This window comes from Mytilus edulis, chromosome 9, assembly GCF_963676685.1.
Source record: "Mytilus edulis chromosome 9, xbMytEdul2.2, whole genome shotgun sequence".
Lineage (NCBI taxonomy): Eukaryota > Metazoa > Mollusca > Bivalvia > Mytilida > Mytilidae > Mytilus > Mytilus edulis.
This window is the reverse complement of record NC_092352.1, coordinates 78,630,126-78,654,395: the sequence shown is the minus strand read 5'-3', so window position 1 is coordinate 78,654,395 and position 24,270 is coordinate 78,630,126. Positions and strand designations below refer to the sequence as shown.

Genomic DNA, 24,270 nt, shown 5'->3' with positions numbered 1-24,270 from the left:
AAACATTAGATGACATAAAAAAACGTAGATGTACAAGACTAACAAAGGCCAGAGGCTCCTGACTTGGGACATGTACACAATTCATTGGGATGTAAAAGCGTTGACCGAAGTACATTTGCTTTTCACTCTTAAAATGTACACATGGTCAACACGTTTACAGTCGTTTGAAATAACCAAAAAAGAATTCAATACCCATAATTACGTTTTCTCACTATAATCTTTAACAAAATCGAATTTTATCATTTATTTCTTTAATTAACCAGTGCACTTTTTTGTGATAGCGCGTTTCATCATAAATGTTAAGCTTCATTGGGATATGATGGTGAATTTAAGTATGATGCACAAGCGTTGTTATCCAATCAAAATAATGTATTTAAAATTTTCAGAATCATAACTGTAATGTAATTATTAGTAATACATCATTTCCATAAATGGAGCCGTTACCTTTCTCTTTGAATGGTTCGTCTTGTGTCATTTTTGGGACCTTTGGATGGTGTGTTTTGTATATGCGACTTTTGGTGTTTCTTTGGTTTTTATATCTTGACTGTGTACTTTAAAATATCCCGTCAGTATGTTATTGTTCTATAATATGTCATTATGATATATTTTTATTATGAATTAGAAAATACGTTGAACCACAAACGTCAAAATCATTCAATCGCGTAGTGGAATGAACTATTTGTGGATTCTTATAAATTCCATAGAACTTTTGGACTATTTTAAATCTCGGTATATTTCTGAAATTAATTCTTACATACTTTTGATTTTTTTACCCGGTATGCTAACATTGTCCATGTGAAATTTTAAAATTGTTTGTATAAATATTGAACGACAAAAATATATTACGTTTAAAATTTTCTGACGTCAGACACGCGAATCGATGAATCTTTTTGTAGTTAGATGTTTTGTGTTCTGTTAAATTGTTCCTTTTAAAAATGTTACACGATGATGACTGATGGACCCATATTTTGACTATTTTATTTATTATGTCTGTTTAGTTCATGCATCATTTAGTAAATATAACGGAATTGTATGGACTGTCAACAAAGTGAGAGGTTTAGCGCTATAAAACTAGGTTTAATCCACCATTGTCTACATTTAGGTACTTGCGTTTTGCTATTATATTTTGTTGCTGAGGTGGTCGAGAGACATATATTCATTCGTGTTTATATGATTTTTATATATGATGTTTAAAAATAGTAATAATAAACATTTAAATAATGTAGGCGTGAACCAGTTTTAAAATGAACTGATACAGTGACTAAATGCCTAAGAATATCACACGCTAATGAGTGTTTTAAAAATTGCTGTTATGTTGTTTTTTGGTGTATATTCACCTCAAATTTCGTTTAACAAATAAGCTTCATAGACGGGACTATACATTTTATATATATATATATAGTTTATCAAACATCTGCAATGCAAAAGAAATTCGCGAAAAAAAACATTTTTGAACCTTAACTGCACACAGATTTTCCTGTGTTGCTTGTCCTTTGAATTATTTTGGTATTTTTTGCAGTGTACTAATCTACATTGAAAACGTGTGTGATGATTTGAAAACACATCTAAAAACCTGTCACTTCTTTATAGTTTATGCTTTCCTTATGAACTTAATGCCATTGATATCTTTTTTGAGTGAGAAATATATTTAAATTATTTACAGAGCCCTTTAAACATAATATTACGAGCCAAAATGATAACTTATATATAGTTTTTGTATCGTTAGGTTTGTTTCTCTGACTAATTTACAAAAAAACGTACATTTTCTTTTTTCTATGCTATATGAGGATTTTTTTCATCAAATAGATTCAAATCATAACTATATGTTTCTTAGAGCAATTTGAGGGCGTGTATGTCAAGCTCTTACCAAACAACTGGCATCATAAAAATCAATATAAAATGACAATACAAATTAAAAAAGAACCACGGACAATCCTTAGAAATGACAGAAATGTCCATGCAATAGTGTGAAATTAAAATTATATACAAATATTTATATTAAGAAAACTAATTAAATATTATAACTTTTCTTCTTATTTTTTTTTAGTTATTTAGCCAGATGAGACTATTACAAACAATTATAAACAGTAATACCTACCTAATAGACAATGTATATCAAGTCGGTCCTGGAATCTATCAAGCCAAATTTCAGTTCGACCATCACACAAATGATCCACTTAGTGGTTATTGTACAAGCAATGCTGGTTATCAAGGTACGTCGTTCAAGATCACATGTGAATTTGTGTTTGTTTGTTGGTGAACGCATCATGTTATCTGTTTGACTTGACATTATTTGTTTATATAATTAACCGTTATTCTGGGCAAATAAGAAACTTATACACACACAAATGAAATATTCAGGCTGATGGGTGCTGTTTTTTTATATTACATATATATGTTTATAGTGGATTAGTGTATTACCTGTTTGATTAAGGGCATACGATACAGTTTTGATCCCGTATTTACATTTTGATAAAAATTTCCATATCCATATGCTAGACTATATTTTACCTGATTAAATCAAATATCTAATAAAAAGTATATCTTCATGTGCTACTTTTTGAGTAAAATAAGGTCGCAATTTTGTATATTTGCTCAAAATTCGGATTTGTGGCCGTATTTTCCTTTTCAAAAGAAAGACATAACTTTTTTTGTTTTAAAAGAGAAACACAAATTGTTTTTTATTAAATGATTTGTAATTGCTGTATTTCATAAGTATCCTAAAAAATTGTACATTTTTTATTACAGAAACATGAATAATAACTCATATTTATCAAATGTTCATGAATGTAGAAAAAAATATCATTTTTTGCTGTATATTTATCAAATTTTTAAAAAATGCACTATTTACGTTTTCATCAAAATTGGCACACACAATCTTCTCGCGTAATCAAACCTAATGGCATTTTAAAAGAAAGGGGTCCATCTTTTCCCGATAAGTCATAGTTTGACTTCGCGAAAATAACAATTTACATTAGCAACGTCATTACCTCCCCTATAACTGTATCATATGCCCTAAATCTCATTGTGTCACGCACTTGTCTCACTAAATGACTTCTTTCATTTACAAAATTCACATCGTTGTTTCCCTTATCTACCATACTAATATCGAGTATAGATTTTGAAGTTTAAATAATCCTTTCATAAGTTTTACGAACGTCATTACGAATTAGTTTACCGTAATGAAAAAAAGTTTTCACAGATGATAAAGGATACGTTCTTAATGTCGAAACCACAATCCCGTCCCTTCGTTACCCAAATGTGACCTATCGAATAAGACTCGCATGTATTTCTGGGTTAGTACTTACATGAGCAAACGGAAGGTTGACACATACGAAGAAAGATCTGCTTACATTGTCGGAGCACCTAACATTAATAACAACTTTTCAAGATCGACAGTTACAACCCTCGGCAAAGTGGGGTGTCCGTTTGGCTGTTCGGGAAGTATCAAGCAATTAGACATGTACGGTCAGAATAGGAACGTAAATTTCATTGCTTCGTGTATATATAGAGTGTGTCACGCGCTGTACACGTTAAGAACCATCTGCAACAAGTCTTTTAGGGGACCGTAGAAGCCTTGTTGCAAGGCTTAATTTAAGTCCCGATCAAAAGTACTGGCTTTTCTCCGTAGCCATCAGAAATGTGCCGACCTGCACACCATGTGACCTGTTTTACCAGACCTACCTGTTATATATATTGTTTATCTATTCTCGTTATTAACATGCATGAACGAATTGCCACTTTGACGTTAAGCAGGCAACAATCAGTAAACTAACATCCTTAAAAATCTGTTGCGTTACATGCATGTTAATGAAGTATGACTTGTAGTGTAGTATGCAATAATATGTTGCGAACAATGGTATGAAACATGTAAATATCACAATTATTCTTAACATAAGGAAAGATTGGGTAATGAAATAAAAAAGAACAAATTACACATTAATTCCCGCAATTTTGCTCATTAGTTTTGACTACCTCAATAAAACCTTATCAATACATGGTAAAAAATAAGTTGGATGGCTAAATCATTATTTGAAATCTCGTAAGCTAAACATACAACAGTCGTTATTACACATCTCAATTTAATTACTTATTTTCTATTGGTTTTGTGTCTCATAGACGAATATCCATATACGAAGGTACCCGTCAACTGCAACACTTTATTTTGTAATATTGTTGACATTATCATAAAGTTTGACCTGGAATATATAGGAACGTTTTCTCTCCTAAAGCAAAGACAGAGCAATACACAACACACATGATGTATACAAGTGGCAGTGACAATGACATTGCTACAAATAACATGTACTATGGACAAGAAGATCTGGTCTGCGTTTGTCGAAAGGTTGTTAATGCAACAACTAACGGGAACACGAAAGCTATTGATTTGATTAAAAATTTAAGAATTGATAAAAAGAAAACCGCTATAGGTAAATATACTTAATTTAGTTAATCATTTGTTATCTAGGAAGTTGCTTAGCCTTTCTATTAATTAATTTAATAAACAATTCTCATTGATAATGATGATTCTTTTTATTGAAGTGTCATGTATTGATTGCAAATTATACGAGAATACAAATATATTAAAATAATACGATAATGAAAATTACAGAAATGTACAAAAATAAACTGAATATAAAATGCATTCCTAATTTATAAAATTAACAATTACCTTATAGTTTTAAAAATAAGTTAAAATAAAAAAATCATTATATAAAATATTTCCCAAAAGAACAAATAAAAAATTACAAAAAGATGCCAGGTATAGATTGAATTTCTAGGCAAATTATTTATAAAACATTTTAAACATACATTTAGCGAAACAATGTTTGTACATTGAAGGGGTGTTTGTAATAGAACAATTAATTCCTCGACAATTTCTTGATGAACGTACAAAACAAAACAAAATTCATGTGTTTTTTTGTTTTTTTTTTAAATTAAAACAACTTTTCTATTTATGTTATATATGCATCACATTCAGACAGATTGGTTTCTTTCAGCAAGAAGTAAGAAAATCAGTGCTACAGATACCAGAACATCAGTCAAAGCTATAGGAACTCTGGGAGTCCTAATACTTACTTTCTCTGTCGGAATAATAATACTTAGTGATGCAGATACATTGATCAATTCTGCAAAAAGTTTAAGATTTATTCAAAATTATCGAAAGTACAGGTTGAGAGGGATTTCCAAATAAAACCATTAATAAAATCTATTTCGATGGCAAACTAAATGGTCAGTTAATATACATTTGTATTCAAAGATTTAGAAGCCAACACATGAATATTAATGCATTATACACACAAGTTAAAAGATACCAAGACAGACTTTTCAAACTAATAAGTCGAAAAATATTTTATATCGGTGTTAATATTTTTTTTAAATTATTTTATGTAAATAATTTAAGATTAAAAATCAGGTTAACTGAACGGATACTGAAATGACAATGTAATCCATCCAATTTAAATGATTAGCCTATTATTACCTACATTGAAATTTATTGTTGACATAACACAATGGTTTTTATTTAATATATCAATACAATTGACACTAGATACAAAAAATATGACCGGCAAAGACATTGAAATACGGTTGCCAATAACATAAACATTAAAGAAATAGCTTATTTTAAGTTAAGTTAGCTATAAAAGCATGTTTCATCCATCATTTTCTGCATAAGAAAATATTTGTCCTAAGTCATGAATATGACAGCTGTTATGCATTCATTTGAGGTGTTTGAACTTTTGATTTTACCATTTGACAGTTCATGTTTGATAAGGAACTTTTTTTTTAACTTTCCCCAGATTTCGGTATTTTTTAAAGTTATCGTTTATGGTATGTCTTAGGTTGCATGTTTGTTTTTCTTCAACATTCGTTCAGAGTCTCGTTTGCAATCATCGTCAATCGTTTTATAAATTTGTCTTACTTTCAGTGTGATTATAATTGTAAAATACTTCCTGCTTAATTTTTATTTTGTTGTATACAATAACCTCATGCGATGTTTTATTGATCGATGTTTGGTTTTGTATTCAAATCGTCTTAAGTGTTTTATTTTATTTCTATTCAATAGATGAATTTTGTAAATTTTCTATCATTTTCACATTTTTATAATATTTTTGGAACTCCCTTTTCTAGCAAAAATAAAACAACATAGGGTAAAGACTTCAAATGTTTAAGGATTTGTCACTTTAAACTTACTTATTTTATAAAAATATGTAACAAACTTTGTTGAAATCATTTCACACTTACAAATTGGTGATTCATTAAACCATGCACTCCATAGATGTCAATGTACATGTAACCATATGATTTTTCTTCCGTTGGCTGACATTTTAAATCATTTTAATTTGATATTAAGGAGGTAGACCTAGGTTAAGGGAAATAACTCTTAAAATCATCAGTACGTTTGTGTCAACCATTTTCAAAAATATATGCTAAGCTTCCAGGTTACATAGATTATTTTCAATCTGTTTGAGGTAAATGCTTAAAATGCATTGATGAACTTGACTTTTACAAACGCTTAACTGATTTAAAGAGTTATCTCCCTGAATGTGTGCAGCTCTGATTAACTCTCATAACTTTGCTTCTGCAAAACTATATTGTCACTATTTATTTTGTAACTGTACACCAATCTCTCCATGCACAGTACACGTCTGTACTTTTGCAAGGCGGTGTAAAATTTTAAAAGAGAGAACACGGGTACCAAAGGAACGATCAAACTCAAAGGTCAAACCGACACATCCATTGCGAGAAACGAAAGCCGACATGAAGACAAACAGAAGTCTACATAACACAATATAGAATTTAAAACTTAGCAACACGAAACCAAATAAAACCTGGTATTATCTCAGGTGTTTTGGAAGGGAAGTAGATTCTTTATTTTGGCCACAGAAAATGTATCCTCCTTGCAGGGGATTGAAATTCTGTTTTTTTCGTTTAGCTCCTGCAAGTCTCTCATACTTTTAATTTTGCCATTTGATTAGAGACTTTCCGTTTTAAATTTTCCTTGTAGTTTATTACAATTCATACTGCTTACACAGTGGTTGCCTGGTCAGCCACTGCATCATCTAGATTGTTCGGAACCCTTGGCTGTCTACCCGTTTTTGTTCGTTTTCTACGCTCTCTTCAAGCTCGGATCCGTCACAGCTATGAATCTGTCTATTTGAGCTCTAACCACCTTGCCAAACAGTCCAACTGCTTTATTTCCATGTAGATATTTCAAATGTATATTTTACTCAGACTTTCTGTGATTTACTGAATGTAACCAAATAAACGGGGAACATGTCCATTGGACACAGAAAATTACCCAGCTTATATATAACGTTATAAAGAGTCATTAGAAGGCTTTGTGAAACGGTGGCTAGAATTTTAATCTAGGGATTTGCTAAAAGAGCTTTCACTATCATCGTATATGAACTGATTAAAGACGATGCATATAACACTAATCAGGTTATGATACATTTAGCTACAACAAAAATTGAAAGAAATACCAAACTTAATACACCCACTATTATCCAGAATCTCATAAAAGAGCACATCATAGAAAAATAGACAAATAAACCAACTGAAGTCTTGTGAATATTCTATCAAACGGAATATGTTCGCTTATTACTAGGTGTAATCTGTGATTTTGTTTGTAAATGAAAAGAACAGATATAGACAACAGCAAAGTTAGAAAATTTGTCTCATGCTTACATAATATGCCGTGTACTTTGAACGAGCGTATTGCCTTGAAAACCATTAAGACGATGAAATGTGATACTGAATTGTAAATGCACCAGCCTTTTTATAATGCCATAAACAAGAAATATTACAAGAAGAAGATGTGGTATGCATGCCAAGGAGTCAACTCTCCATCGAAGTCACAATGTATAAGGAGTATTTAATTATAGGTTAAAGTACGTTCTCTAACACCGAGCATTCAATTTGGGTCACATCGTACAGCAAGTTATAAAGAGCCCCAACTTGATCAGTGTTAAACAATTCAAACAGAAAAACCAACGGTGTAATATATATAAAAACGAGAAACGAAAACACCTATGAACCACACAAACAAACAACAACCACTGGACAATAGGCTCCTGACAGGGGAATGATAAAGCAGCAGATTTAAACATTTTCACAGCAATAACCAAACACCAGAGACAATACAGTAAAATTACAGCATAAAAAGACACACTATACAATATCAATCAATATGACACAACTATACTAACAAATTTTGTAAAGCCAACACGGAGAAAGATTATCTTATGAAAAAAATGCTAACACGAAAGCAGTTCTCTTAAGGCATTTGGTGAAAAATTATGTCAATCTAACCACCAAATAGTGGAGACTACAATGTATGTCAAATGAAGTAAAAACAATCTTAGAACATCTAATCACAAGGCATCAAAACTAACAATAAACAGGTTCACACATCTATGGATAAAACCCCGGACAATGAGAGACAGCTCTAAAGCTTAACGTACCAATAACCTTAGCGACTGGGAATACTATACCCAAAAAGAGACACAGAAAGCTCATGGTGAGTAAATCCAAGATTTTATCAGCAATGACTTGAAGGGAAATGCTAACCATTCCTATATATATGTAAAATTAAGAAACAAGCGGCAAAAAACAAGCAACAAATGAGATGGCTATGAAAACTCCATTGACAACGGCGAAGTAGCGGTCAACTTTTTAAGAATTGATATGCCTCCCCAAACTTTAATTTATATACCGTATCTTAACAACAATAATTACTTTGCAATAGCCAGTATTTACCATAGGCGAGGTTGATTAAAACTATGAAAATAAACGTGTGCTGCTAGTGCTCGTAAAATGTACACTCACACCACATCTTCATTTATCTGTTTAACGGCAAAAATGGACAGATATATTTACTTTGAGAATGATTTTATTTAATATCCTAGCGAGCAATACCAACACAAAGCCAAAGAAGAACGTCACTGTCCCAGGTTAGGGGGAGAATTGGGATCCCGCTGACATGTTTAACCCTGTCACATTATTTATGTATATGCCTTACCCAATTCAGGAGCTTGTAATTCAGTGGTTGTCGTTTATTTATGTGTTACATAATTCATTTGTTTTACCTTCATTTTTTTTTATATAAATAAGGCCGTTAGTTTTCTCATTTGAATTGTTTTACATTGTCATATCGGGGCCTTTTATAGCTGACTATGCGGTATAGGCTTTGCTCATTGTTGAAGGCCGTACGGTGACCTATAGTTGTTAATGTATGTGTCATTTTGGTCTCTCGTGGACAGTTGTCTCATTGGTAATCATACCACATCTTCTTTTTTGTAGTCATAGTATAATTAGTCATTGTGTTGGGGTTCAAATTAAAGGAATACACAACGAGGACATAAATCAGACCATCATTTTAAATTTATCACCAGTGTTGCGGTGTCATGATAACAAAGCTGTCCTTGGAATATATAAGTATGTATTTCAGGCAATGAGTGGCACCTCATTTTTCCCAATTTAGTCTTTTTTTCTCAAACATATTCAATACATCTAGAAAACAATTGAAAAGTTATTTAAACTTATTTGTGAATTGTATATTTCAATACCGAATTTCAACTATTATTAATAGTTAAACATTTGTCTACAGAAGACAACTTTCACTTCATCATTCCAATTATTGCGCCGATTTTGTCTTTCACTTGCGCCGATTTGTTATCATTTGTGCCGATTGTGTATAGGTAGATTACATGTGAATATTAATTCCTATTTATCATTCTAAACCTCTTCTCACATGTTATGAATTGTCAATTAAAGCATGTTGTCCCCTGCTAACCACGGGAAGATGAAATCAGGATTTCAAGAAAAATAAGTCAATTTGAAAAAAAATAGCACGCTGTTAACATACACTCAAACCACGGAGTAAGATCCTATTTACAAGATTCCAAAGCAAAACATAAAAATACATAAAAACAGCAGAATGCATCATAAAAAGTTGTCATAGGTACCAGGATTATAATCTAATACGTCAGACAATAATCTGTTTTGCCGAATATTCATATACTTTATATATGATGGTTTATGTATGAAAAGTTTCAGTATGTTTAACGAAGGACAGATATAAGAGATAGCAACAAGTGACAACCACTAAATTAATTTAAAGCTTCAAACTGGTTAATAAAACATGTAGAATGTACTGGCATTAAAATTATGCGCTTACTCTGCACTTTTTAAAAGTGATGTCGCTTATTTGTTAGAAGATTTGCTTGCAATATCATTTCAGTATTACGAACCATAATATTGGTTAATTAAGTAACTTAATACTCAAATTGTATCATGCTTTTGTATGTCTCTGGTGTACTTAATTTGGTCACATATTACCAAAAAATCACAAACAAAAAAACAACAACAAAGTAATTGCCTTTATTGAAATCCTGTTAAAAGAAAAAGGTTTACAATACATTGACGAAAACTCACTTCTGTGTTTGATCATATGCATTTTATGCCGTGTTCACACCAAACGGCGTGTAGAGTAAACATGTTTACAATTAGTTTAGTGAAGTGTGCACTGGTTTCACATTACATTTGTTCACATCTATACACATTGTTAAGCTACCTGTACATAAGATTTGTTCTCACTTGTAAACTATGTGTCATTTAAATGTTCATTACGTAGAACTGAATTCAAAATTTTGGGACAATTTTTCTAGCGGTAAGGGAACAACCATTTGACTTCAAAAGGGGGTGGGGTGGGGTGGGAATGGAAATATTCCGATCCCCAATTTGATAAAAAAAAAAAAATGATCATACAGATGATAAAAGAAATATTCTGAATCAAAGAGTTTCCCCATACATTATAGTGTTAAATATTGAAAAAAAATGTATTTGATCACCAGCATCGAAAAAAAGGAATAAAAACGTACGCGCGAAAAAAAAATCTTACTCAGATAAAAAAAAATAACCCTCCCCCTTTTTAAGTTAAGTGGTTACTACTTTATGAATGCCATTTTTATAATTTGCAGTAGTTTGAATATACTAGAGATGTCTCGATTACGCACTAGAAAACGTTAGCTGCAGCAGCGTGCTTACAGCCGAAAAAAATGATTGAGTTATTAGGGATCTCTAAATTTTTATCTTTTCTGTTTGTTTCAAATGGTATTTCTTCTCCAAGGAGTATTTGGTAAAAGAATAGGGTCACGTTTTTTTTTAAATTTATTTTAAATGTTATTTAACGGATTTGAGATACTAGACAAACATATCATTTACCCCACACTTTTTTTAGTCATGCATTTATGCGTGAATCGTTGTTTGAGTATAGACCAGTGGCAAATATTTCTATGTACGTCAAGTCGATTCTGGAAGACCTTTTCAAATGAATTAGGCAGCAACTATTTACTTCATTTTTTAGGAAGGGAAAAGGGGGGGGGGGGTAGAGGGGCGTGGGCTATTGATTTTTCCAGGACAAATTTTGGTGACAAGTCGAAATCAATTTTAGCATTATATATATATATAGTGGCAGCTGAGGGTGAAACAAACAATTTTTTTTTCAGGGCCAAAAACTGGAAATATTTTTTGTTTCCAAAACAAAATCCATAGCTCACCCCCCACCCCCTTGCCTTTATGTTTTATACTCAACTATAATAGCCCCATCCCCATGCCTTTATGTTTTATACTCAACTATAATAGCCCCCCCCCATGCCTTTATGTTTTATACTCAACTATAATAGCCCCCCCCCCCCGAAAATCAATAGGTTCCTGCCTTATGGGTTCGGCAATGATGCTGCTTTGAGTCTTAATCAGGGGTTAATAAAGTACGTGAATTTGTTTTTAACAAAAAAAAATCTGTAAAATTTAGACAACAATTTCTGTAAAGAACTATACTTATAATTATCAAAAATATCAATTTTACTCAAAAATAGTTTCCTCCTTAAATATATACACGGTAAAACTAATGTCCTAAATGCCTAGTTTTGTGTACACTTAACCTACACAAGGCCTACATTGACTATCGACTGTGTGTAGATAAAACATGATTTAAACTACATGTAAACATTGAGTTTTATCAATGGGAACGCAATTGTGTTTAGTTTACGTGTGAGTTACACTAACACAACACCGAATTTAGGTCAATTTGAACACGGCCTAATATACATACACATTACATGGGGATATTAAGTCTAGTATAGTGACGCTGCCTATTCAGTTGTTCTAAGTTGGCATCGACCAAATATGGGATTTAGATTGTCATCAATGATTAAAATTAAATCAAAGAAAAATATCTAAAAAATAATTCATGGGGCTTGAATTTATACTGGTCATATAGTATACTATGGGTAGGCCCTTTCTGCTAAACAGTTGTAACGAAAATCGGTCAAAGTTTATTTATTTTGATGTGAAACTCCAGTTGTTTTTCCCTATTAATTGTGTTTCTATATGTATACGAGTTTCTCCATAGTTGGAGCACCATCTATTACTTAAAACACCCCTAAAATTGGTATAGTCTTGATTTTCACCCCTTCAAGTATAATGGACCGTTCCATATCGTAGTATATAAACCAGCTCAAGACAGAGAAACTTCGTCAGTTTTATGTGGACCGTTGAAGTGTTAACATCAGGATTAAATATTCCAACTGGTAAGTAGAGTGAATTAAGTGATTCCAAAGGATATATAAATAGTGTTCGAATTTATATGTGAATATTGCAATAGTGATTGTGATACAATGTATAAAGTGAATCTGATATATATATAAGTGGTTATTGTATTAATGAGAATACAATGTGTATACTTGCTGGTGTTGCAAGTTGTACTATGTGGAAGTGTGAATGCTTCATAGATTTGTATTAGTGAGAATACAAGGTGTTTACTTGCTGGTGTTGCAAGTTGTAATATTGTGGAAGTGTATTAGTGAAAGTGCACTGTGTTAAACCTTACCAGTTGGATAATATTCATTGTGTGGGAACTCATTGAGAAAGTGATAGTTAGTGCGTGAGTTCAGTTGTGGTTATATATATATTCCATGTGCATTGAAGGATTTGTGCATGTGTAAATATGTCATTGTGTTATTGTGATTAGTTGCAGATTAACAAGGTGATATTAAATATTGGTGGACGTTGTAAATAGAAGTTGTATATATGTGATTTTGTGTTCATACGTTTTGTGTAATACTTACTTGATGCATGTTGCAAAGTAGTCTGTTGGTGACATGGTGTAATAAAGGGCCGTATGCATGTTGCATAATAATCTGTTAGTGACATTGTGAATAAATCGGTCTGATACATGTTGCATAGTGATTGCATAGTGACATTGTGTGTATATATTCTGTAATAAGGCATTGTGTTTATACATAGTGAATGAAGAACTTCACCCTGTAATTTAATTTATGTGCATTGTGTAGCTTATATATTGGACATTGTGAATTCATATAAGGGTGTGTTAATTGTTTTAAATAGGACAACTTGTTGTGGTGCAAATTTAGGTTGAACACTTGAAATCCTGATTTATTCAGATACGGATCCATTGATCGCCCGGTTACACGTTACAAATTTGGTGGCAGCGGTGGGATTTCATGTGTTGATTTTGTTACTGTAAATACTTATATGAATGTATGATTGGACCAGTTGTAATATTTCAAAGTTAATAGTGTGTTGTGTTTGTAGTCAAAGTATAGTGCATTTTTTTAAAGTAAGTAGTAACATTAAGTCAGACTCTCAGTTGAAATTGAAATGGTAGAAAATCTGTTTGATTTGGAAATTGGACTTTTATCAAGTGAATTTTCAGCCTCTTATTCTTTACAAAAGGAAAATGATTCAGGAATTAAAGATTTTGTGGAATTAATAAGAGATAATGTAGTGTTTGGAAGACAGTAGTCGTGAGTCTGAAAAGAAAAGAGGAAGCATTTCGGGGTAAAGGATCAATGTATATGTGTATATAGATAGTTTGGTAGTTTTGTAGTGTATATAGTGTACATAGTTAAATTTGAGTCCGTCGGATGGGGACGTTAAATCCGAGGCCCCATGTACAGGAACATGTCACGCCCTGTGCATGTAAAAGACCCCTCCTGCAGATTTCGTTAAGAGTAGGCTCATTGGGGCCGCTGCAGAGGCAAAATTTGTTAGGGACCTTCGTACTTTATTCTTTGTCAGTGACGCTCAAAATTACAGACGTTAATGAGGAAAAGGTTTATGTTGGAAACAGATATTTTGAAGTGGGAAGTTTTAAAAAGTTTTATTCGGACAAAAGGAGAAATATACTGTGAATAGTGTTTGTTCATAAGAAGAAAGTTCAATATGTTTGATATGGCTGACTGGAATTAGGACATATGTAGACTTTGTTTCTACGGGTTGTGCCTTGTTATGTCATCAGTTAAGACCTGATGGACAAAAGGGTAGCCTGACGTTGTGGTCAGAAGATATGTCCAATGGAAATAGTGACTGCACTATGGTAAGAGTTTGGGTATGAAAAATGACCACTTTGATAGATGATTTATCAGCATGTCAGATATATTCAAAGAGTCATGCGAGGACGCATGATTTTTGAGGCGTGGGTAGTGTAACGAAAATCGGTCAAAGTTTATTTATTTTGATGTGAAACTCCAGTTGTTTTTCCCTATTAATTGTGTTTCTATATGTATACGAGTTTCTCCATAGTTGGAGCACCATCTATTACTTAAAACACCCCTAAAATTGGTATAGTCTTGATTTTCACCCCTTCAAGTATAATGGACCGTTCCATATCGTAGTATATAAACCAGCTCAAGACAGAGAAACTTCGTCAGTTTTATGTGGACCGTTGAAGTGTTAACATCAGGATTAAATATTCCAACTGGTAAGTAGAGTGAATTAAGTGATTCCAAAGGATATATAAATAGTGTTCGAATTTATATGTGAATATTGCAATAGTGATTGTGATACAATGTATAAAGTGAATCTGATATATATATAAGTGGTTATTGTATTAATGAGAATACAATGTGTATACTTGCTGGTGTTGCAAGTTGTACTATGTGGAAGTGTGAATGCTTCATAGATTTGTATTAGTGAGAATACAAGGTGTTTACTTGCTGGTGTTGCAAGTTGTAATATTGTGGAAGTGTATTAGTGAAAGTGCACTGTGTTAAACCTTACCAGTTGGATAATATTCATTGTGTGGGAACTCATTGAGAAAGTGATAGTTAGTGCGTGAGTTCAGTTGTGGTTATATATATATTCCATGTGCATTGAAGGATTTGTGCATGTGTAAATATGTCATTGTGTTATTGTGATTAGTTGCAGATTAACAAGGTGATATTAAATATTGGTGGACGTTGTAAATAGAAGTTGTATATATGTGATTTTGTGTTCATACGTTTTGTGTAATACTTACTTGATGCATGTTGCAAAGTAGTCTGTTGGTGACATGGTGTAATAAAGGGCCGTATGCATGTTGCATAATAATCTGTTAGTGACATTATGAATAAATCGGTCTGATACATGTTGCATAGTGATTGCATAGTGACATTGTGTGTATATATTCTGTAATAAGGCATTGCGTTTATACATAGTAAATGAAGAACTTCACCCTGTAATTTAATTTATGTGCATTGTGTAGCTTATATATTGGACATTGTGAATTCATATAAGGGTGTGTTAATTGTTTTAAATAGGACAACTTGTTGTGGTGCAAATTTAGGTTGAACACTTGAAATCCTGATTTATTCAGATACGGATCCATTGATCGCCCGGTTACACGTTACACAGTTTTCCAGGAGCTATAGCGAAGGGTAATCTATCGGCATAAACGGCAAATCAGTTTAAAGTCATGCCCCCTGTTTTATTTGTGTTCTTATAGGACAAATACGGCAATTATGTTGGATCGAAACGCTCTAGGTGCATGGAGGCAAACATTTCTTGTTCCCGTAAATTAACACACTATTATCTATTCACATGTTACCTTTTACCTTATCTGTAAGTTCCACATTTGTCAGGCTCACCACCAAACGGTATATTTGGGATTTGCTATATACTCATAATCACAGGGTTAACACTACTAAATTCAGTCATTGTCACATTGTTTCATATTGTAGTATTTTAATCAGCATGACTTTATAAAATAACGAATACTAAAAAGCTACACTTGAAATAAGGCGTAGGTACAGTTTCCTATTTGTTAGCCGACATGACATAAATACGGCGGATCAAAGATTTCAACTTTATTTATACCTAATACAGGACAATGCTGTTGATAAAAAAAAAATACTACATTCCAGGCCCTTTTGTTTCCAAATGATATATATTACCTATAAGTATATGTCAAGTTCCAGGTCGACGGGTTCAAACAGAAAGATTTTGATAGCAGAGAAAACTGTGCATCTTATAATCAGCATGACTTTATCAGACGACAATCCCAAGACTAAAAATCCAGGCTAAAATAAGGCTTACACATTGTTAGAGACTTCAAATCAGCAAATATTACGGGTGTGTTCTAATTTGACGTAAAACTTAAACAATTTGCTATAACGTAGTTGATAGGTGTGAATCAAATTATTATTTTACTTATTGTGAAATAAAAAGGATTATAACACAATGATTCATCGTTTGTTTATATTTTCTTGTTTGAATGACTTTCGGTTTCACAATCGTGCATTTTCCAGGAAAATGCTTATATTCTTATTTCGTCATTCAACGATATTTGGTATCTCATTTATACCAAGCATTAATTTTGCTATTGGAGAATAATCGTAACCGCAATATTATCAATATCTCTTTTATGTAAAGCTTTCTTCTCAATCGTTATTCTAACGTTTTATTGAAAATATGAAAGTTATATAATGGTTTAAACTGAAAAAAGGACACTAAAAATAATTTATGACTTAAGATTGATTTTACTTTACTTTTAGCTTAACATTGTAAAAATATGTATTGTGTTCCAAGTCAATGTAAATTGGACCTTACCGTGTTTTGGTCCAGTTCTTGTATTTCCAATTTCTTTTTGAATTTCTTTTTATTTTTTATCACAATCGACTGATAGCAGGATGAGTAGCGACGACCGAATTACACATTTCTGATAAATTAGGTATCAAGGTTCACTTAAAACCTATTAATATGGCAAACAAGACATAATGGTGCATGTACACAATGACTAATTGTGTTCGTAATACCAAAAAAAACCCACGAATAATGGGTTTTATCTCTTAAATTTCATATAAAACAAATATAAATGCATCGTCAAACAATGAACGAAAATTTTAAATAGATGAGCCAATACTAACACTGTTTCATACTTTATTATAAAAGCGCATTGTTATAAAATGTCAATAACATAAATTTTAATTGGAATAACCTTTTAGTTCAGTTTTTGAAGTATACTAATCTCAATATTCCACAAATATTCCAAATACAGCTTTCAAGTATGTCATGTCGTTATACAATGAAGGCGGGTTTTAATTGTATTATTATATTGTTTCATCTGTACTACGGTTTTACTTTAATAACTATAGAATACAACTCTTCTCTAATTAAAAATTATTTTATCAGATTTATTTGTATATATTGTTACATTTAAATTTCCAAGGTTTCGACCTGAATTTAAAATCTATTTCCTGTCGAAAATCCGTTGCAATTTTTTTTCCTTCTTTATCTCTGATTGAAAAAAAACCGTTACATTTTCTAAATCGAGTTATTTCTACAAATTTGTGCTGAATATGGTTTACGTATGGAATGACTTGCACTACTAGTTTCAATTGAATTTGATTTATAATTTAAAAATGTCGGAAATTGTGTAGTGCATAATAATAACAATTGAGTAAAAGACGCATCTGTATTGCATTTAAAAAAGTGAAATTTAATAAGAAAGCTGATCTTATGAGAGTGATTAGTTAAACAATCAATAAGGTAAGAAGCTCTCGTTTAATGTCGCAAAATGAGTGTTATATTCTAGACAGACAAACTTTTCATACGTACTAACCCATTGAAACCTGTTGTTTGCTTTATGTTCAGTGGCAAATATCTCATGTTTGTTCGGAACGAGCCTTTTTATATAAACATTTGTATATAAACAATGAACATAAAACGTTAATATAAAGTGTCAATCAAAAAATTGAATGATTGATGATTGATAATTGACTGTCCGTTTTAGCACAATAGCAATTAAATAAAGCATGGCTGCAAATATTTATTTGTGGTGGAATCCGGCGTATCCGGAGTGACCTTTGACCTTTGGCACAGAAACGGGCAATCCTAGTCAAATAAAATTCAGAGTCAATCGCATGTTTTCATGAGCGGAGTTTGAATTCACAACATCATTGTTGAACGGCTAGAGATCCATTAAGTTGAAATACTTATAGATCACTTGAACACCGAGATTCATCCAAGTATATCACACCGCAAAAGAAATACACGTCTCAATAACAAACTAAAGCCGCTCTTAAACTGTGTTGTGCTTTCACAAAATATGAGAAGCTTTCAAATTCTTAAAACAAACATCAAGTAGAAGAAAGACACACAGAAACGTGCCTTAAAAGTTAGGATATTATGATAAACACAATAACCCATAGACATTAAAGTTGGCGCAACAAGAACGCAGATGATTAAAGCATGTGTACCATAGGGCCTGATAGAAGATTTTTGGAAGGAATACATTTTTTCGCAATTGACTTGTAGGGTTAAGCACACGTTTTACAGCCGCACTCACTTTTTCCTTCCAGTGCGGCTCTGCACTTGTAAAAAATAGAAAGAAAAAACTAGGAAATAATCCAAATGGCTAATATGAATAAAGTACAAGACTTTTTGTAGGATAAATGACCATTTCATACTACATGTCGTCTATCGGCGAACTTACATATGATTCAATCTTTACCATTGTTAAATTGTTTCTTTGAAGCCTCGGTCACACCTTACCGGACGCCTAGCGAAGGAGACACTTATGTATCAAATCTTTAACAGTCTCCGGGACAAGTTTGCAATTCCGCTGAGTGCAAAAGTTGTCACCTTAATTTTTGGAGTTAAGTCAAAACAAAGTTGATAACTTGGTTGGTATTGGTTCCCTGATATTTGTCCTAAAATTTTTTGGATCTAGCACCACTGTTGAAAAAGTTATGCCCCTTTTTTCAACAATTTCCTCAGAGGAAAAGTACTTTTCCTCAAGGGAAATCAAATTTCCCTGAAGGAAAAAGATTTTTCCTCAAGGGAAATTGTTTTTTCCTCAAGGGAAAAAGATTTCCCTTAGGGAATTTGCTGCATAATTATTTCCTTTGAGGAAATTCTATTTCCTTAGAGGAAATTCTTTTTCCTTAGAGGAAATTCTTTTTCCTTCGAGGAAATTTGCAGCTTCAAATTTTCCTTGGAGGAAATACTTTTTCCTGTGAGGAAATTTGTTGCTTCAAATTTTCCTTGGAGGAAATACTTTTTCCTGTGAGGAAATTTTTGACAAACACTTTTCCTTGGAGGAAAATTCAAGACAACAAATTTCCTCTAGGGAAATCATTGTTCTTCAAATTTCCTCTAAGGAAATTTCTGAAGATCAAATTTCCCTTAAGGAAATGTTTTCCCTTATTTTTACTTGTTGAACATTTCTTCACTACACCATGTATACAAACAGTATGAATATAATAATAACAAGACTGTATAATTGATGCAAATGATATTTAAAACTTTAATAAATGTTTGACTCAACATTTTAATGACATTGAAAATAATACAGTCTGACTGTTTAGTTCTAGGTATTGTTTATACTTTTTTTATAAATTTAACTTTGATTTATAATTTTTTTTGGAGCAAATGCTTCTATTTTCTTTGTAATTGTTTCAATGCGATACATTAATAAGCAACCAATTTGAATGTCATACCATTTGTGGTGTTCTAAAGAATTTGTTTATATATTTGCAGATTAAATAATAAAATAAACACTTTTCGTGTTATTTTAAATTAGAATTTCTTCTGTTTCAGCTTGTGTACAGTTATTCAATCCACTACGTAAGAATTCAGTGAATACATTATTCCATTCACTAAACAATTCCCTTCAATTCTAAGAGAAATCATTTTTGCAAATTGTTCTTCAATGATCTTCTTCTGTATATTTGATATGAGGGAGCGATGTAAATGAGTGGATAAAACTTGTGTTCCTTTTTTCAACAACAAAATAGTATTTGTTCAGCATTCTCCTTTCTTTTGATTAAGATATGTTGTTGCTTTTATGCAATAGTGTTTTTGTGTATCTATGATAGAACTCCATTTTGTTTATGGTCATTATCATGTGATAATGTTGAAATTTCCTATTTCTTTTTTGCAGGAAAGCACACATTCCATTTCAAATTAATCCAATTATGCACTATGTAAATAAATTTCAACTATAAGTTTCCTCTTCAGTAATGACCTATTGATCATGAAAACCAAGATGTCTGATCACCTACAAATACACAAAATAAACAAATAAAATGTTATAAATAGAGAGAGAAACAGCAATAAATGTTTTTCATGTGTATCTTTCCTTATTAAAATACATTAAGTAAACTTGAACTCGAGAAAAATAAATAACTGCGATGTAGACTAGAAAGTATAAAATGCCAAATAAAGTATTCACGAAAAATTAGTTGATTTACAGAAGTCAAGTCCCTGTTTGCAGGAAATTTACATCATTGGTTGTCTGGTGGAGAGTTGTCTTATTGGCAATCATACCACATCTTATTTTTATATAACCTTGCCATATTCCTATTGTGCCTGTCCAAAGTTCAGAGCCTGTAGCTTTTGTCAGTTTAGTCTGACACTAAAATTTAGTGGTTGTTGTTGTTGTTTCATACCGGTCATATTTATTTTTTGTAATTTATTTTGTTATAAACTAGGCAATTACCATGATTAGTTTTACAGTTTGGATTGTTTCAATGTTTCATCTTTAGGTCTTTTATAGCTGCCTACTTTGACTATAGTATAGGGTATGGATTTTCTCATTATTGAAGGTCGTAACAGGGCTACAATTGCTTTCTCAAAGCCATGATAGTTTTCATATTTAATATACCACATCTTTTAATTTTTATAGTAATCATGATACTAGTAATCATCTTTCAAGTTCAATAACTTTTTTAAAATTAAAAGGTGCCTTACCATTTAGGTTTAGTTGGCTTCTGCAAATTTTACATTGCCTATCATTTCTGCTGTATATAATTTCTCTGTATCTTCTATAGTTCTTGTCCTATACATAAAAGAGTAAAAGTTGAATGACATCTTGCATCAATATTTTTTTCTGTTTAATGTACATTATGTATATTAATGTGTGTTTAATAAAAATCTAAACCATGAGTGCTTGATAAGCTTCTTGCCCTTATAGCTGGTCTTTAAGCTTTAAATGAATTTTAATGATCGACTAAAAAACTATGAGCACTGTGCAAATAAGACCCCTGCCCTCCAAAAAAAAACAACATGCACAAACAGTGGTATTTATTGACATAAAACATGTATATAATTTGGCTCCATTTATAGATATATATCTCAAGTGACTATAAGTTTAAGGCTGTGATTTTTTTAACAAATCCATAAATTTCTAAAACCTTTCAAAGTTTTTGAAAATGGACAATTTTAAAATAACTTTGCAACATTTAAAGTTCCTTAACTCTGCATCTTATAAAAAAATATACATGATAAATAGGGAATGATACTCCAGCTTGCATATTATTCAAAGTTTTAAAGGAACATAACTGAAGAACGGTAAAAGTTTTACTACCAAAATTTGAAATTGATCTGATTAAAATTGTGATAAAAAGTATTTTTTTAAAGTTTAATAAAATTTGGTTGAGGGAAACTTAAGTTAGAAGGCCGAAACATTTTTTTCCATTTTTAAAGAACATAACTATAGAATTTAGTAAAAGAGACACTACCAAAATTCAAACTTGATCTGTATTTTGTGATGATAAGTATTGTGTATTGATTTCATAACATTTGGTTGAGACAAACTAAATTTTAGAGAACAGGAAACCAAAAATTCAGCATATTTTCCCCATTTCTAAAGGGGCATAACTCTGATACTCTAGTACAGTAACACTGACATCACCAAAATTCAAACTTGATATGAGAATTGTGATAACAAGCTTTTGTAAAAGTTTAATTGAATTTGGTTGAGGCAAACTAAAGTACTGTAAGAGAACAAAAAACAACTTTGGGACATACGGACAAACGATCTGACAAGTGTTAAACATTATGCCCCCTCCACTTTGGGTCATAACAATAAAAAGGGAGTTTGTCAAGATATAAAAACAATTCACCAAAGTTTCATAAAAATTTGTGAAAGCATTCTTGAGACTATCCTAATCCCAAGTCATGATAGTACAATGACATAAATCAGATTTTTTTTTAAATTAAAAGGAAAATTATCATGTTTATGTTATACAAAAATAATTCACCAAGTTTCATGAAAATTGCTCAAAGCATTATTAATAGTATACGTACTGGAAAAATCCCAGCTTTTATGAATAAAATCCCTAACTTTAAATTAAAAATTTAAAATCCCTAAAAATTAAAAAGGAGCTTAATTATCATGATTATATCAATAGATAATTCACCAAAGTATTATGAAAATTTTATGATTAATGTATTCTAATTCCAAGACTATCTAAGACATGGTTTGTTTGAATTAAAAAAGTTGGAATAAAGTACCTGCTAGAATTCAGGAGAATTAGACCAAATCAGGCTATCTTCTAGATTATCAGACAATTGACTGTACATAGAAAAGGAATTTTCTTTTTTCTTTTTTCTTATTTAGCTATTTGTTATCTCTGTCCTTAATATATACTGAACTAAGCCATTTTTTCACAATTTTTTTTTGTTTTTTCTCTCTTGTGACTTGTTATTTAACATAACAAAAAAAACCAAAGGCAATGAAAGAGAAACTGACAATGCCAAGGCAAAACATAAGATGCAGAAAAGAAAAACAAAACAAAACACTAAACAACACCAACATCACCAAAAAACTAGTGTTGAATGCATGTGCTCAGTCAGTCAGTGAGAGTTCGCAGATCCTGACCTACTATATCTATGCTTAAAAACCTAAAAATCATATAGTTCTAAACATATTTTGTAAATTTATACTTGATTAAAATGTTGTCATAAATAGCGTAGACACCTCTGAGTTTTGAGAACCACATGTGTTAATTGTGCGAGTATAATCATTGATAATCATGCACAAGATTGACTTTTAAAAGCCTATATATTGAAATTTTCTGAAAATATTGCATGCATTTATTAATATGACCAATTTCAAGAAATGCACAAAGATGTGAGATGATTTATATAATTGTAATTTCAGGAATTTACAGTAAAGGCTTTTATCCTCACTGCATTTTGCACTTTTCCTAATTCAGGAGCCAGAAGTTATGGCCTTTGTGACCTTTGTATGATTTTTATTTTAGTTTCTTTTTTTTATATTGAAGAGTTTAGTATGACGTCCATTATCACTCAACTAGTATACATTTTTGTTTAATGGCAAGCTAAAGCATGCCTCACAGGCACGGATCCAGGGGGGGGGGGGGGGGGCTGAAGGTTGGACATGTTGGAACCCCCTTTCTTTATTGGACGATCAATGCATTTGAATGGGGACATGTAGTTGGACACCCCCCCCCCAAAAAAAAAATTGTCCTGGGTTAGGAACCCCTCCTTTATATGACTAGATCCACCCCAGTCTCAGGTTGCGGGATTTTCTCGTTGCAATGAAGACCCATCGGTGACCTATGGCTGTTATCTGCTCTTTGGTCATGTTGTTATCTCTTTGATACATTCCCCATTTCCATTTCCATTTTCTTTTCGGTTGTATTATAAATATTAGAAACGAGTTTGGCGCCTTTACAAAAATATAATTGTCTGTGCTGATAGGGGAGTATGTGTGCATACCAATATTTAAATTTTCTAGGCCTTCTTTTTGAATATTTTGTGCATTTCTTGGTAAAATACTGTCAGACCTCGAGTGCTGTTGTTTTACAAAAACGGTCAAGTAATGTAGGGGAAAGAAACTAACTAAAAAGACCAAAATAAGCCACAACTAACGGGGGTCTCATTTTATAGATATAAAAAAAGTCATTCTGGATAGCTGTGGTCCTGCAAAATGGAATACATACTGCAACAATAAGATGGAAATTACACGTCTGATATTAGACTGGAGCAATTTTAAAGAATCCCTTAGTATAGGAATGGAACTGGCAGAAAAGTTAGAGCAGAAAGCTAGAAACCTACTATTCCAACTACATATCAAGAGAATTGAAATATTAGATGCACGGAACATCAAATAATATTGTGTAAAACCAAAGTGTACAGGTATATGAACAATTATACTGTGTATTAATATTCAATATT

General features: G+C 31.8%; 1 long non-coding RNA gene across 1 annotated transcript; it reads right to left on the bottom strand.

Moving 5' to 3' along the window:
- Window positions 1-19,337: 19,337 nt before the first annotated feature.
- On the bottom strand, window positions 19,338-23,945 carry LOC139489124 (uncharacterized). Its single transcript, XR_011656155.1, has 3 exons — window positions 23,812-23,945; window positions 21,037-21,124; window positions 19,338-20,344 (listed from the first exon to the last, which is right to left on the bottom strand). It is a non-coding gene; the product is annotated as an uncharacterized lncRNA (long non-coding RNA).
- Window positions 23,946-24,270: the final 325 nt, after the last annotated feature.